The following is a 15,071-nucleotide window of genomic DNA, read 5'->3' as shown; positions in this document are numbered from 1 at the left end:
AATTCGGAACGTGAAGAATAGACACTTCCCGAAGACGAAGAACTATTCCAAAGGTAGGTTGATGCAACCATGGTGAGGGAAGTCAAAGCCACAATAAAAAAAGGGAACAAATATTAGCGCAAAAATCAGTGGGAAGTTAGAGGGTTGGAAAGCTGTGAAAAACTAACAGAAGGCAACTGAAAAAAAAAGCCGTGGGGGGGGGGGGGGACAATTAAATATGGAGGTAAGTTAGCCAACAATATCAAAGAGGATACCAAAAGTTTGTATTCAGGTATGTAAAGAGTAAAAGAGAGGCAAAAATAGATATTGGACTACAGGAAAATAAAGCTAAAGAGGTACGAATAGGACACAGAAAAATGGTGGACAAACTGAATAAGTATTTTTCTCCGAATAATCAGTTTTCACTGTGGAAGGCACTAACAGTATGCCAGAAATTTGAGAGTGTCAGGGAGCAGAAGAAAGTGCAGTTGCTATTACTAGGGAGTTGGTGTTGGGAATGTGAAAGGTCTGAAGGTAGCTAAGTCACCTGGACCAGATGTACTTTACCCCAGGGGTAGCTGAAGAGATTGTGGAGGCATTAGTAATGATCTTTCAAGAATCGCTAGATTCTGGCATTGTTCTGGAGCACCGAAAATTTGCAAATGTCACATAACTCTTCATGAAAAAAGGGAGGCAGAAGAAAGGAAATTAGAGACCAATTAGCCTGACATCAGTTGTTAGGATTGAATGTTAGGATGCTATTTCATTGTACTTGGAGGCAGATGATGAAATAAGCCAAATTCAGTGAGGTTTTATTAAGGGATATGCTATTGGAATTATTTGAGGAAATAACAAGCAGACTAGACAAAGGACAATTAGTGGATGTTGTGTACTCTGATTATCAGAAGGCCTTTGACAAGGTGCCACAAATTATTCTGCTTGGCAAGATAAGAGCCCAGGGTATTACAGGAAAGATACTAGCATGGATAGTGCTTTGGCTAATTGGCAGAGAGGGCCTTTTCTGATTAGCTGTCAGGGACAGTGGTGTTCTGCAGTGGCTGGCGTTGGGACCGCTTCTTTTTATATGATATGTCAATGATTTGGATGACAAACTTTGTGGCCAAGTTTGGGGACAATATGAAGATAGGTGGAGGGGTAGGTAGTGTTGAAGAAGCAGGGAGGCTACCGAAGGACTTAGACAGATTAGGACAATGGACAAAGAAGTGGCAGATGGAATACGGTGTCGGAAAGTGTCTGGTTATGCAATTCAGTAGAAAGAATAAAGACATAAACTACTTTTGAAATAGAGAGAAAATTCAAAAATCAGATGTGCAAAAGGACTTGGGAGTCCTTGTCCAGGATTCCCCAAATTTTAACTTGCAGGTTGAGTCAGTGGTGAGGAGGACAAATGCAATGTTAACATTCATTTCAAGAGGTCTAGAATATAAAAACAAGGATCTAATGCTGAGGCCTTTAAGGCACTGATGAGGCCTCACTTGGAGTATTGTGAACAGTTTTTGGTCCCTTACCTAAGAAAGGATGAGCTGTCATTGGACACGGTTCAAAGGAGGTTCATGAAAGTGATTCCACAAGTGAAAGACTCATCATATGAGGAGTGTTTGATGGCTCTGGGACCGTACTTGCTGGAATTGAGAAGAATGCAGGGGGGTGGAGCTAATTAAAACTATCAAATGTTGAAAGGCCTCGATAAAGTGGATGTGGAGAGGATGTTTCATATGATGGAGGGAGTCTAGGACCAGAAGACACAGCCTCAGAATAGAGGGACAAACACTTAGAACAGAGATGAGGAGGAGTTTCTCTAGCCAGGGGGTGGTGAATCTGTGGAAATTGCTGCCAGAAGCGGGCAGTGGAGGCTAGGACATTGGGAGTATTTAAGGCAGAGGTTGATAGATTCTTGATAAGTCAGGACATGATAGGTTACAGGAGAATGGAGTTGAAAGGAAAATGGATCAGCCAGAATCAAATGGTAGAGCAGACTCAATGGGCTGAATGGCCTAATTCTGCTCCTGTATCGTGTGGTCTTATGGTGGGAGATAGAGGTAGGTGTCAGGGTTTTGGAAGGTCAAGAATTCCATTAGTGGGTGTAAATCTATTGCAGTGCCATCACCATATACCCCATCCTTTCAACTGAGTGCTCATTAGTGCCGCAATGGTCCGTTCTTCCATCCCCACCAATACTTATTCCCCTCTCACAGAACACAGTTAATACACACTTACCCTTTTTATCCCCTCACTTAGAGAAAGTCTTCTTACATCCTTAGTGAATGTCTCCAATGTTTACAGTCCGGTTTCCTCTACCCTGGGAAAACCAAAAGGAATTTAGGATAATTTACATAACGGCTATGCATAGTCCACAAGGACAAATGTCCACTTGCAGTCTCACTCCCACTCCCACTCTGCTTCTTGGTCTTTAGCCTCCTACACTGTTCCAGCAAAGTCTAATATAACTTCAACACCATCATATCAGTTGTAAGCACATTACAAATCTTAGGCACAGCCTAGCATTCAACTTTTTCAGATAATCTGCCATTTTTATCCCGTTCAGTTCTGTTATTTGGTTCATAAAATCTCCGCTTCTGGTATCTTATGCTTCATTTGTTTTTTTCCTCCAGCAGCATCGTAGCGTGGTGGTTGGCATAACACTTTCCAGTGCGGGTGGCCCTTGCCGCCCCTGTAAGGAATTTGTGCATTCTCTCCATCACTGTGTTTGCCTCCTCCAGGTGTTCTGACTTCCTCCCACAGTCCACCTATCAGTTGGTAGGTGGTTGGTTGGTAGTTCATTGGTCACAGTAAATTGCTCCGTGATTAGGCTAGGGGTAAATTGGGGCTCGAAGCTCTGCCACTCTCTGTTGCTGTGCATCTTATCATTTCTCCCAATTCTAATAAAAGATCACGGACCTGAAACATATATTTGTTTTTCTGACAACACATACAAAATGCTGGTGGAACACAGCAGACCAGGCAGCATCTATAGGGAGAAGCACTGTCGACATTTTGGGCTGAGACCCTTCGTCAGGACTAATTGAAAGGAAAGATAGTAAGAGATTTGAAAGTAGGAGGGGGAGGGGAAAATGTGAAATGATAGGAGAAGACCGGAGGGGGTGGGATGAAGCTAAGAGCTGGAAAGGTGACTGGCGAAAGTGATACAGAGCTGGAGAAGGGAAAGGATTATGGGACAGGAGGCCTCAGGAGAAAGAAAGGGGGAGGGGGGAGCTCCAGAGGGAGATGGAGAACAGGCAGAGAGAGAAAAAAACAACTAAATATGTCAGGGATGGGGTAAGAAGGGGAGGAGGGGCATTAACGGAAGTTAGAGAAGTCAATGTTCATGCCATCAGGTTGGAGGCTACCCAGCTGGTATATACCGTGTTGTTCCTCCAAACTGAGTGTGGCTTCATCTTGACAGTAGAGGAGGCCATGGATAGACATATCAGAATGGGAATAGGATGTGGAATTAAAAAGTGTGGCCACTGGGAGATCCTGCTTTCTCTGGCAGACTGAGCGTAGGTGTTCAGCGAAACGGTCTCCCAGTCTGCATCGGGATACACCAATATATAAAAGGCCACACTGGGAGCACCGGACGCAGTATACCACACCAGCTGACTCACAGGTGAAGTGTCGCCTCACCTGGAAGGACTGTCTGGGGCCCTGAATGGTGGTGAGGGAGGAAGTGTAAGGGCAGGTGTAGCACTTGTTCTGCTTACAAGGATAAGTGCCAGGAGGGAGATCGGTGGGAAGGGATGGGGGGACGAGTGGACAATGGAGTTCCGTAGGGAGCAACCCCTGCGGAAAGCAGAAAGAGGGGGGGAGGGAAAGATGTGTTTGGTAGTGGGATCCCGTTGGAGGTGGTGGAAGTTACGGAGAATTATATGTTGGACCTGGAGGCTGGTGGGGTGGTAAGTGAGGACAAGGGGAACCCTATCCCGAGTGGGTGGCAGGTGGAAGGGGTGAGGGCAGATGTGCGGGAAATAGGAGAGATGCGTTTGAGTGCAGACTATGTTCCCTCTATGTACTCTGTATGTAATTCTCGCAGCCTTAGTAAAGCAACCTGCATTATCAAAGACTCCAGCCTCCTCAGACATTCCCTCTTCTTCCCTCTTCCACTGGCTGAAGAAACAAAAGCTTGAAAACACATACCACCAGACTCAATGACAACTTCTGTCATCAGATTCTGAACGGACCTCTTCTCTGATACAATGGATTCTAGGCCTCACAATCTACCTTGTTGTGATCTTACTCTTTGCTGCTTACAGGCACTGAACTTTTGCACTTTATTCTACATCGTTATTCTTTTACCTTGTTCGAGCTCAGGAGTTCCCAAGCTTTTTTATGCCATGGACCCTACCATTAACCAAGGGGTTTGTGGACTCCAGCTTGAGAACCCCTGTTCTAGCTTAATGCACTGTGTGATGATTTGAGCTGAATAGACAGTGTGCAAGACAAGCTCTTCACTGCATCTTGGTATGTATGACAATAATAAACCAACACCAATAAGGAACACAGCATGCCAGGAAGGTACTGGTAATCACCTTTATTTATGGGATAGCAACCAAGTTTGTTTGCCAGTTTTGGTTTTAGTTCCTATTTTGCTTCATGCAATAAAATGGAAGAACTGAATGCTGGAAGAAATATTAATTATTGATGAATATTATTTGCTCAAGTACCTCAAATTTTGCATTAAATTTAAAGCAAAAGTTAATTCTTGATCCTATTATAGTCCTTGCATTTTTACAATACAATGTTGTGGGTTTAAGAATTACTGCAGCATTTGAGTATGAACTAGGCATTCACAAACTTCAGCATGCATACACCAAGAAGTAGGCAAGACTTCACTGGAGTGTGAGGAGAGGAAATTCTACAATGGTGTAATTCCAAGTCTATGTGTGTAAATGATCATGGAGGTGCGGGGTATCTGCTGAAAGTGATATCACAGGGAGGGGTGTAAAAGACATAGTTGATAGTGACAGGCAATTGACAATTAAAGGATTAATGGCATTGAAAGAAGATGGGAAACTGGAGGAGAGCACGTGACTTTGGGACCTCTAATTTGGGACCACACTTCGATGTAGCGATAAGGAAATGTAGACCAGCTTCCAGGAGAGGCTTTAAGCTTAGTTTGCTCACTTGGAGTCTATCATGATGTGCTTCTTCTTCAACAAAAGCAGGAATTATCCTTCTAACCATCAACAGAAGATTAGAAGTTTTTTTCCATCATGGGCCGCTTTGTAAAACTGTTCACTTACCTAAAAGAAACAGCGTCTGTGTTACAGAAGTACTTTGTATCTGTAGGCATCTGAATTGCTGTTTGAATCAGACTCCCATTTTCTTCATTCTTTGCATTAGCTCGTAATTTCCAGTAATAAGTGGGATGGCCTAATCTGCAATAAATTTAATGAGACAGATAATGGCGGATTCTCTAACCGGTATCTCTGATTGTTTCAGAGCAGGTTTAGAGAAAGCATCAAACTCTATTCACAAGGCTGGGTGTAAACCTGAATGAACCAACATTGAAACCCACTATGATGAATAATGCCCCACCACTCTTTCATGATCAGGATTATGAGAAGATCAGAAACATTGCTAATTGTGATCTTGATCTATGTGGCCCAATCCCAAAAGCTTAACTTGTATGTAACTTCTGTGTTAATTTATTTGGGTTTAGAGTGTTACGTCCGTAGCCCCCTCCTTTGTGAGAATTGCAAGATCACCGGTGGGTTGGGTCAAGGGGCCCAGGAAATGAGAATGGGACGTGCAAAATGCCTCATTTCCCCAGCGATGTAAAGCTACAGGACATGGCCATTGTCTCTTGGAGACGGAATTGTGTATTGAGTACTGTACTATTCATTGAAGCCCCTCAGGGGATGACCAGAGTGGGCTGGTTGAGGGACCGCATCATCCCAACCTGATTGACATCGGAGACCCCGTGAGGAAGTATAAAAGAGGGTCTGGGGAACAACCCCTTTAGACGCACCAGAAGAAACATTAAGCGAGCACGTAACAGCAGGAAGTCATCTGAAGGAAGCCACATGCGTTCGATTCAGTGGCTGGGATTGGTGGCTGGAACCAATGGAAAACAGCTTTTAGCTAACAACGGGGAAGCCCGCTCCCCTGACTCAACGGATTGGCATCATAAAAGATATGGGGCAAGTTAAACCACATCGTTTTTAAACCCAACAATGCTGCAGCTTGAGCGAACTGATAGTGATTGTTATCTTTCCATCGGACAATACATTATCCCCTAGACAACAATAGAGCAATTTCTTATTGGTTATTATTATACCCGCGCGCTAGATTTAGTATTGACGACGTATATTATCTGTATGTTTGCATTAATCTTATTTTTGTGCCCTTTATCAATAAATAATTTTAAAAATAGTACCATCAGACTTCAACAGACCTCTCTATCTTTGCTGGTAAGTGATCCAGTTATGGGAATTCGTAACAAGAGGAATGTCTAAATTGCAAGTGATCATATACCATCTGCCCCACAACACCTGAGAGTTATCAGATTTTATTCATGAAAGAAGGGCAGCTGTTTGTAATTGGCTTTAAAGACCTAAGGATCCTGGAAAAAAATCATGACAAGCACTTTATAATTGAACATCTTTCATTTGTTTTTGCAGTCGATCCAGTTTAAAGGCTGAACACCTCATTCAAAATGTTTCCGAAATCTGAATTTACCTGGAGTTTGAGGATGATGTGGAAATGTGAATGCAGCTGAATGCCAGCATGGTCATAAGTGCTGTCAATATTCATAATGGACACTTCCAACGATGACCTCTGTGTCTGATATCTGGGTTTTTTTTTCTACCTTCCATGATATCCAGATCCACAGAGCATTCACGTTCACTAGGGAAACTGCAGGAAGTAACATAGACAATGCAAGACAAATATTACAGTGAGAGAATGAATGGGAATATTGCAGTTATATTGTAGGTATAGATATTCAGCAAGAATTTTCTAAAATATACACAATAGATGTAAGACAAACCCCTTATAGACTGAAAAGAGGACAATGTTTGCATAGGTATGATAGCCTAGGACTTGAAGCAGAAGGTGGTGATGAAAAAGCTCTTGTTTCTGAGAGATGTTTAATGTAATGTTCCCTTAAAGGGAGATTTAGAGTTATTGTTCCCCCTGAAATGGATTTTAAGTATACAGTTCAGAGTTGGCACAAATTACAAACAGAGTTAAGGATGAGAAAGGAATTGATATTTCCAATAGTACAACAGTGATTCTACTTCAATAGTTGCGAAGTGTTTCAGGACATGCTGAGGCAAGTTTTCACAAATAAAACAGCGGAGGCATTTTACATTTCAGTAAAACTATAGCAACTCACTTATTGAACACCAAAAGAACGGAACACAAAACCTACTAAAAACCCTTTACTTAATTATGTCATCACGTCGGACGAGGCTCTTAATGTGAAACACCGACTCAATGTCGGTGGATGTGAATTTTATACATTTCCACCAATTACATTACCCTACACAGCACCCCCCCCCCCCCACCAGCATTGTGGGCCTGTTTGGAGCTCGGATGAGACGCCCGGCTCAGGTCCTGTGTTCCAAGGGGGGAGGAACAGCAGGTGTCTCGCTTGTCTAGAGGTGTTTTGACGCGTGCACGCATGCACACGCATAAGCACACACACAATCATGTCTTGACGTAAGGAGCATGGTAGTGGAATCCCCCGAAACCTGGTGGACCAGTTTGAGGTGATCTTCTGAAATATGTTCAGGTTTACCCCTCTTATCAATGATAAAAGTCTTTCCTCCCTGTTCCAAAATATAGAACAGGCCTTTGTCTGGGGCCTAAGGAAATGTTGGTGTGCATCATGGCAGAAAAACAAATGAAGTGGAATGTAGGACAACAGGAACCCAAGAGTGCTATACGCCATGATAGGAGGTAGAAATAGGTGCAAGGGAATTGAATTTACTGAGGAGGGTGGAATGCTGTTAACAGGTTGACTAGGCAGTCCTGGTGTCAGGAATAAAATTATCTGGCACTCATAATGGCTGCCCGTATTCCAACTCAGCCGTGGACGACTGCAGGTCCTCTTTTGGAGCTGTTCTGAGCCCCAGTAGGACCCATGGGAGCTGATCAAGCTAATACTCATCAGTTGGGGAGCCGTCTGAGCAGCCTTTAAGAAGCAGTGAAACTGTATGTATAGGCCATTGGACTGTGGGTGACACACTGTGGTGTGATGTTGCCTAATGCCAAGGTTCTGGGCTGTCACAGCCCAGAGGTTTGATGTGAATTGGGGACTGCTGTCAGAGGAAATATCAGACGGGGTACCAAATCAAGCAAACCTGGTGCTGATGTACGCCCAAGCCATGTCAGTGGCCATAGCCGATGCAAGAGGGATGACCTCTGGCCACCTGGTGGTGAGATTTACCATGGTAAGGAGGTGTGTGAGACCATGGGGGGGGGTGGAGGAAGGGGACCAACAAGGTCCACATTGACACAGTCAAACCGTCACTCAGTGATCTCAGAAGGTGCCAAAGGCTTGAATATGATGGTTCAGTTTTGCCTGCTGGCTCTCCACACAGACTGCAGTCCAATCACTCACGTGTTTTCCAAGGCCATGCCCCACAAACTTTAGTGCAACCCGTTTCTGTCAGAAGCCACAAGTGGATTCATAAACAGACTATCTCCAGTTCGTGGATATGGTGGGGCAAGAGCAACCAGTTGAGACATCACACAGGAGAGATACCGCAACTTCCCCAAACTTAAAGTCAGCCAACCACGGGCCTGTGATTGCTACTTGGTAGGCCTTGACCTCTGGGTCTACTTTCTGAGTGAAAAACTTACTCCGACATCCCCCTTGTACCTACTTCCAAGCGCCTTAAAACTATGCCCCCTCATGTTAGCCATTTCAGCCCTGGGAAAAAGCCTCTGGCTACCCACACAATCAATGCCCCTCATCATCTTATATACCTCTATCAGGTCACCTCTCATCCTCCATCGCTGCAAGGAGAAAAGGCCAAGTACACTCAAGCTATACACTCAACATATTCACATAAGACATGCTCCCTAATCCAGGCAACATCCTTGTAAATCTCCTCTGCACACTTTCTATAGTATCCACTTGAGCCCCCATATCACACAAGAGGTGTCGCCCTGAAACACCCACGGCACTTCCTAGTGTACCTACCAAAACAAGCATGGTAAAACCAGAGGCCCGGTGTTGTCTGTTTCACAGGCACCAGCGTGCTTAGGCTGGGAGCCTTACTGACTGGGCTTATTGAGGCAGAGAAAGGTGGAGGAATGATACATCTCTGCCCAGTTCAGTGTAGACTATCAGCTATTTTAGCAAGTCCCTACAGTCTATCATGGCTACATCACAGGGGCTATATGAACCTGATTAGGCATTTGCAGCATGAAAAATAAAGCGAGGGTGCTGATATTCCAGGAGGGATAGCATGTGGTCCATTAGCTCCAAAGGCTTAGCGTCACCAAGGCTGGCCAAGGAGAGCAGCAGTTTGGCGCGCTCAGACTCCGATAGTCCAAAAGTCTGTAGAAGTTGAGTTTTCAGTGGCCAATATTTATCATGTTCAGGCGGGTGTTCTAGTAGACTCAACACTCTTGCATCTGTGGAGTTGCTGAACAACGCTAGTACAAATTTTGCCTCGGCTTGTATGGACAAAGTGACGGCATTTTGCTCCCAGAACTCTGGCAGTTTCAAAGCGATTGCATTGACCGACATGTTCAATAACTCCGGAATCTTCCTAGAGCAATGGGGTCACCAATGTACGTTTTTGCAAATAAAACAGTGGAGCCATTTTATGTTTCAGAAAAGCTGTAAAGTAACTCATTTCTTGAACACCAAAAAATTGAGCACAAAGCACACCAAAAACCCTTCACATAATTACATCATCGTGTCAGACCAGGGTCTTAACTAAAACTCCAACTACATGTTGGTGGTTGTGAATTATGTACATTTCCAGCAAATACATTACCCTCCAAAGTAAGTCCCATACAAATACAACCAACTTTAAAAAATTACTACAGTGATATAGAATGAGATGGGGAGCCACAGAGCAGATACAACTTAATGAAGAGAAGTGTGAAGGGAGTTATTGCACAGGAAGAATGAAGAGGGGAAACTTAAAACAACAGATACAATTTTAAATCAGAGTTAAAAATAAGGTTTGAAAAATGCAGAACATGTCAAAAACTGTTAAAATATAGAAGGAATGCTTGACATTCAAAATACAAACATACAGTACAAAAATAGAAGTTAAGCCAAAATTTTCTTTTTCAATATTTTTATTAATTTCTACATAGAAGAATACAGAGTTCAAGAAAATACATATTATAAAACAAAAGAAAGATATAACAATACCAAATACATTATATTTAAATCATATTAATGATCTCCTTACCCTATATTCATGTAGATTAGATTAATTTGTATGTTGAGATATGAATAATTTTTTATATATATAAAAAAAATCTATGCCCACTACCAAAGCTGAAGCTGTTTGGTAAAGAAAAGAAGGAAAGCAAAACCTTTCATTCATTCATATGTTTTGGACATGTCCTATTCTTGAAAAGTTTTGGAAGGAAGTATTCCAAACTTTTTCTGTACTTATAAAAGTAAATTTTAAGCCTAATCCTTTGACTGTCTTATTTGGTATTGTTGGAGGGGAAGATATCATTTTGAAGACATCTGACTCGCACATTCTGGCTTTTATCTCTCTTATGGCTAGGAATGCGCTCTTGCTTAAATGGAAGGATGCTGCTCCACCTAATCACGCTCAGTGGTTACGGGATGTTACGGCATGCTTAAATTTAGAAAAGATTCATTGTTCCATTTCTGAATCTAACCAAGCCTTTCAAAATTTGTGGGGACCGTTTTTGAATTATCTTCAAAACCTTTGATTTCCCATTAAAGTAGAGATGCTGGTTAATAGCATATTTCACTATCTGATCAGCCAAAGTTTTCTAAAGCAGTGCTCTGGCATCAGCTAGACTTCCATGGCTAATTCTACGCAAAATGCTCCAAATATTCAGTATGGTTCTGGAGACATTTTCTTGGTATCCAGCATGAAAGATATAACAATACGTTAACATGAAAAACAGAAGTTTCTTTAGACCATGTATAATTAAACCAAAACATCTTTACACTTGTAGTCAAGTACAACAAAGTCAGCCCAATTACTGGCTGCATTTGTATGTTTATTTCTAGTGGTCCATGTGTCCTCATCTACCACCCGACCAGCCTCCAGGTCCAACGTATAATTCTCCGTAACTTCCGCCACCTCCAACAGGATCCCACTACCAAACACATCTTTCCCTCCCCTCTTCTTTCTGCTTTCCGCAGGGATCGCTCCCTACCCGACTCCCTTGTCCACTCGTCCTCCCCTTCACTTCCCACCAATCTCCCTCCTGGCACTTATCCTTGTAAGCAGAACAAATGCTGCTTACACTTCCTCCCTCACTACCATTCAGGGCCCCAGACGGTCTTTCCAGGTGAGGCAACATTTCACCTGTGAGTCGGCTGGTGTGGTATACTGCGTCCGGTGCTCCCGGTGTGACCTTTCATATATTGGTGAGACCCGACACAGACTGGGAGACCATTTCGCTGAAAACCGACGCTCGGTCCGCCAGAGAAAGCAGGATCTCCCAGTGGCCACACATCTTAATTCCACATCCCATTCCCATTCTGATATGTCTATCCATGGCCTCCTCTACTGTCAAGATGAAGCCACAGTCAGGTTGGAGGAACAACACCTTATATACCAGCTGGGTAGCCTCCAACCTGATGGCATGAACATTGACTTCTCTAACTTCCGTTAATGCCCCTCCTCCCCTTCTTACCCCAACCCTGACATATTTAGTTGGTTTTTTTCCTCTCTCTCTGCCCATCGCTCTGCCTGTTCTCCATCTCCCTCTGGTGCTCCCCCCTCCCTCTTTCTTTCTCCCGAGGCCTCCCGTCCCATGATCCTTTCCCTTCTCCAGCTCTGTATCACTTTCGCCAATCACCTTTCCAGCTCTTAGCTTCATCCCACCCCCTCCGGTCTTCTCCTATCATTTCGCATTCCTCCCTCCCCCCACTACTTTCAAATCTCTTACTATCTTTCCTTTCAGTTAGTCCTGACGAAGGGTCTCGGCCCGAAACGTCGACAGTGCTTCTCCTTATAGATGCTGCCTGGCCTGCTGCGCTCCACCAGCATTTTGTGTGTGTTGTTGGAATTTTCAGCATCTGCAGATTTCCTAGTATTTGTTTTTCTGACCTGTGTTTATCCAACAGATTCTGTTTTATTTCAGATTACCAAAGAGATTCTGAAAAGTATTTCTCCCTGAGTTTGGCATTCCCAAAGACTCTTCATGGCTTCACGGCTCTGGAATCTCTCTCTTCCCTCCTACATAGGACCCCTTCTCCAACATCCACACGCCATTGAATGGTCCCGCACTATTCTAATTCCCGTCCGTTCAAGGTCCTGGGCTCTGCTCACTGGAAAATTCTATGCATTCCCTGGCATAGGCAATTCTCACAATACATCAGAAGCACAATGTACTCATGCCACCTAGGCATTAAAGATAAATATTCATTAACAAATTACGTTCCAAATTTCAATTGAATTCTGTTTCCAACATCTGGAGGCAACTTGTGAATGTCTTCACTGTTTTATTATCCCTAATTTATTTATGTAATCCAGAACCAAATTTTGAGTGTGAAATTTATTTTCAAGGATGGGCTCTGATGTAATCCACATTAAATCCCAGCCTATTTTCTAATCCAATTTCATTACTTTTGGGAGTTATATTATTTCTCCCTGTTCCTTTCAGCTATAAAAAATTATTTCATAAAGCCTGCTGTTGGAAGGATTTCCAGAGTTCATACTCCCTTTATGGCCCTATGATATATTTTGGGAAAAGTGGAAAATATAACAAATGGTCCTCCCTTTATTCTGCAACCCCACTTGTTCTAACAAATGGAAATACAGAGTGCTGGGTTCAGAGGCAGTATATCCTTCTGAATCTTTTTCCATAAAATTATTGCAACTCATTAAAACCATTAAAATATAAACTTTCCACAACATATGATAAGACTAGGAACTGTCAATATAGCTTAAACAAACTGGAAGAGTAATTCAGAAATGGATTCTAAAAGTAACTGGAAATAATGTATTTGCACCTCTTTTACAAATGTTAATAGGTTCATTTCATCTCTCCAATTTCCAAAATCCCTAAACTCCAATAGCCTGTATTCCTACTTCAGATATTTATTTATCGAAAAGTCAGGATGTTGGGGCTGGAGGTGAGGATGGGCCAGTTTAAATGCTGTTCTGCAAATTTTACTCAGCACAGGAGTAAACTCCAGCTCACTGCTCCACGAGGTTTTCTCACCTCTGCACCAAACTGCGCTGTGGTTTGCAACTATCAAAGTGCAGACTCACCTTCTGTGAACTTCAGTTCTAAATGCTACTTCTTATTTTTATTGCTTGCACTTCTTTTTTCTCTGCACATCAGATGTTTGATGGTTTTCTTTTTTTATAAAATAGGTATTCTTTGTTTCATAGCTGCCTGTAAGAGAACAAATCTGAAGGATGTATAAAGTCTGCATACTTTGATAATCAGTGTACTTTGAACTTTTAAACTTTATACTATACTGCACTGAAGTGCAAACAGGAATTTTCATGTGGGCTTACTAAGGTTAGTGGAAACTTATTAACAAAAGGTTGTGAATGGAATCTGGTTCAAAGTGGCAACTGGTGTGCAGTTTGGTGCTCCAAACTTCAAGCAGGAAGCATTAGCCTTCTTTTATTGAATTAGCTCCATTGCTCAGAAGTAACTTCAACCAGAGTGGGTAGGGGAGGGAAGAATCAATAAATTGAGCCCCTAAGTGGTGCAGGTCAGCTGAAGGAGCAAAACTGCATCCTAAAAAACAATTGTTTCCATCAGTCGGGTAGAATTGCAGGTGACCTTGACAATGGTTGTGCCATGATAAGCTCCAGGAGGTGACTGTTGGACAACCATATGTTTTGGTCCCATTACTAATACTCACTAAGCAAGGTTCCAATTTAGAAGAAAACTTGCTTTGAATGACGAAGTATTACCCAAAAGATAAAAAAGGTATCTAATACTCATTTGTGAATACACTGGACAAGACTAGGGATGTTGTGGACAAGTGTCAGGCCAGAGTGGCATGGACGGAAATAGCCCGCCAACTGGAAATTCCGGATGTGACCTAACGACGATGACGACAACATCATTTACTTCTGATTTTGTATAACAATGATCCTGGTTCTCCCTGGAGATGAATTCTGAATGCTGTGTATTTGTATTTCCAGCAATTGAAATATTTTACATAATTATAATTTATTTACAATGCTGCTAACCAATACGTAAATATTATTTTCTCCAAATGTAAGTTATTGGAGGGGTTCTGAGTGATGTTATTTGGCCATGGATGCAGTTCATCCCTTCATAAGAAGCACAGTTTAAAGCAATGGACTTTTTCTGTTTTAAACAAAACAGGAAGACTTCCAAATATAACATAGCTATATCCTTCAAGCAGACCACAACCTTGTCATAGGATTTGGAGGCTTGCATGCCTCAATGATCCAGAGAGAATGTTGGCTGGAGTAAGAGCCTTGTGATCTGGCTTTTGGTAGAGTCCCCCATACCAAACAGGTCAAAGGGTAGAGACCAGACTATTAATGGTCCACCAGTCCTCCAGGTTTGAGGGTTCAGCTCAGGCCTAAAACCCTGACTGGTTGCTGATTGCAACATATAAGATTATTAAGGGATTGGACAAGATAGAGGCAGGAAATATGTTCCAGATGCTGGGAGAGTCCAGTACCAGAGGGCATGGTTTGAGAATAAGGGGTAGGTCATTTAGGACAGAGTTAAGGAAAAACTTCTTCTCCCAGAGAGTTGTGGGGGTGTGGAATGCACTGCCTTGGAAGGCAGTGGAGGCCAATTCTCTGGATGCTTTCAAGAAGGAGCTAGATAGGTATCTTATGGATAGGGGAATCAAAGGATATGGGGACAAGGCAGGAACCGGGTATTGATAGTAGATGATCAGCCATGATCTCAAAATGGCGGTGCAGGCTCGAAGGGCA

General features: G+C 42.8%; 1 long non-coding RNA gene across 1 annotated transcript; it reads right to left on the bottom strand.

Moving 5' to 3' along the window:
• Positions 1-216: 216 nt before the first annotated feature.
• LOC132393315 (uncharacterized) lies at positions 217-13,544 on the bottom strand. Its single transcript, XR_009511836.1, has 4 exons — positions 13,404-13,544; positions 6,679-6,855; positions 5,241-5,375; positions 217-2,299 (listed from the first exon to the last, which is right to left on the bottom strand). It is a non-coding gene; the product is annotated as an uncharacterized LOC132393315 (long non-coding RNA).
• Between the last annotated feature and the right edge of the window lie 1,527 nt (positions 13,545-15,071).

The sequence above is a fragment of the Hypanus sabinus genome, chromosome 4 (assembly GCF_030144855.1).
Source record: "Hypanus sabinus isolate sHypSab1 chromosome 4, sHypSab1.hap1, whole genome shotgun sequence".
Classification (NCBI taxonomy): Eukaryota; Metazoa; Chordata; class Chondrichthyes; order Myliobatiformes; family Dasyatidae; genus Hypanus; species Hypanus sabinus.
This window is presented reverse-complemented; position numbering and strand designations above follow the sequence as displayed.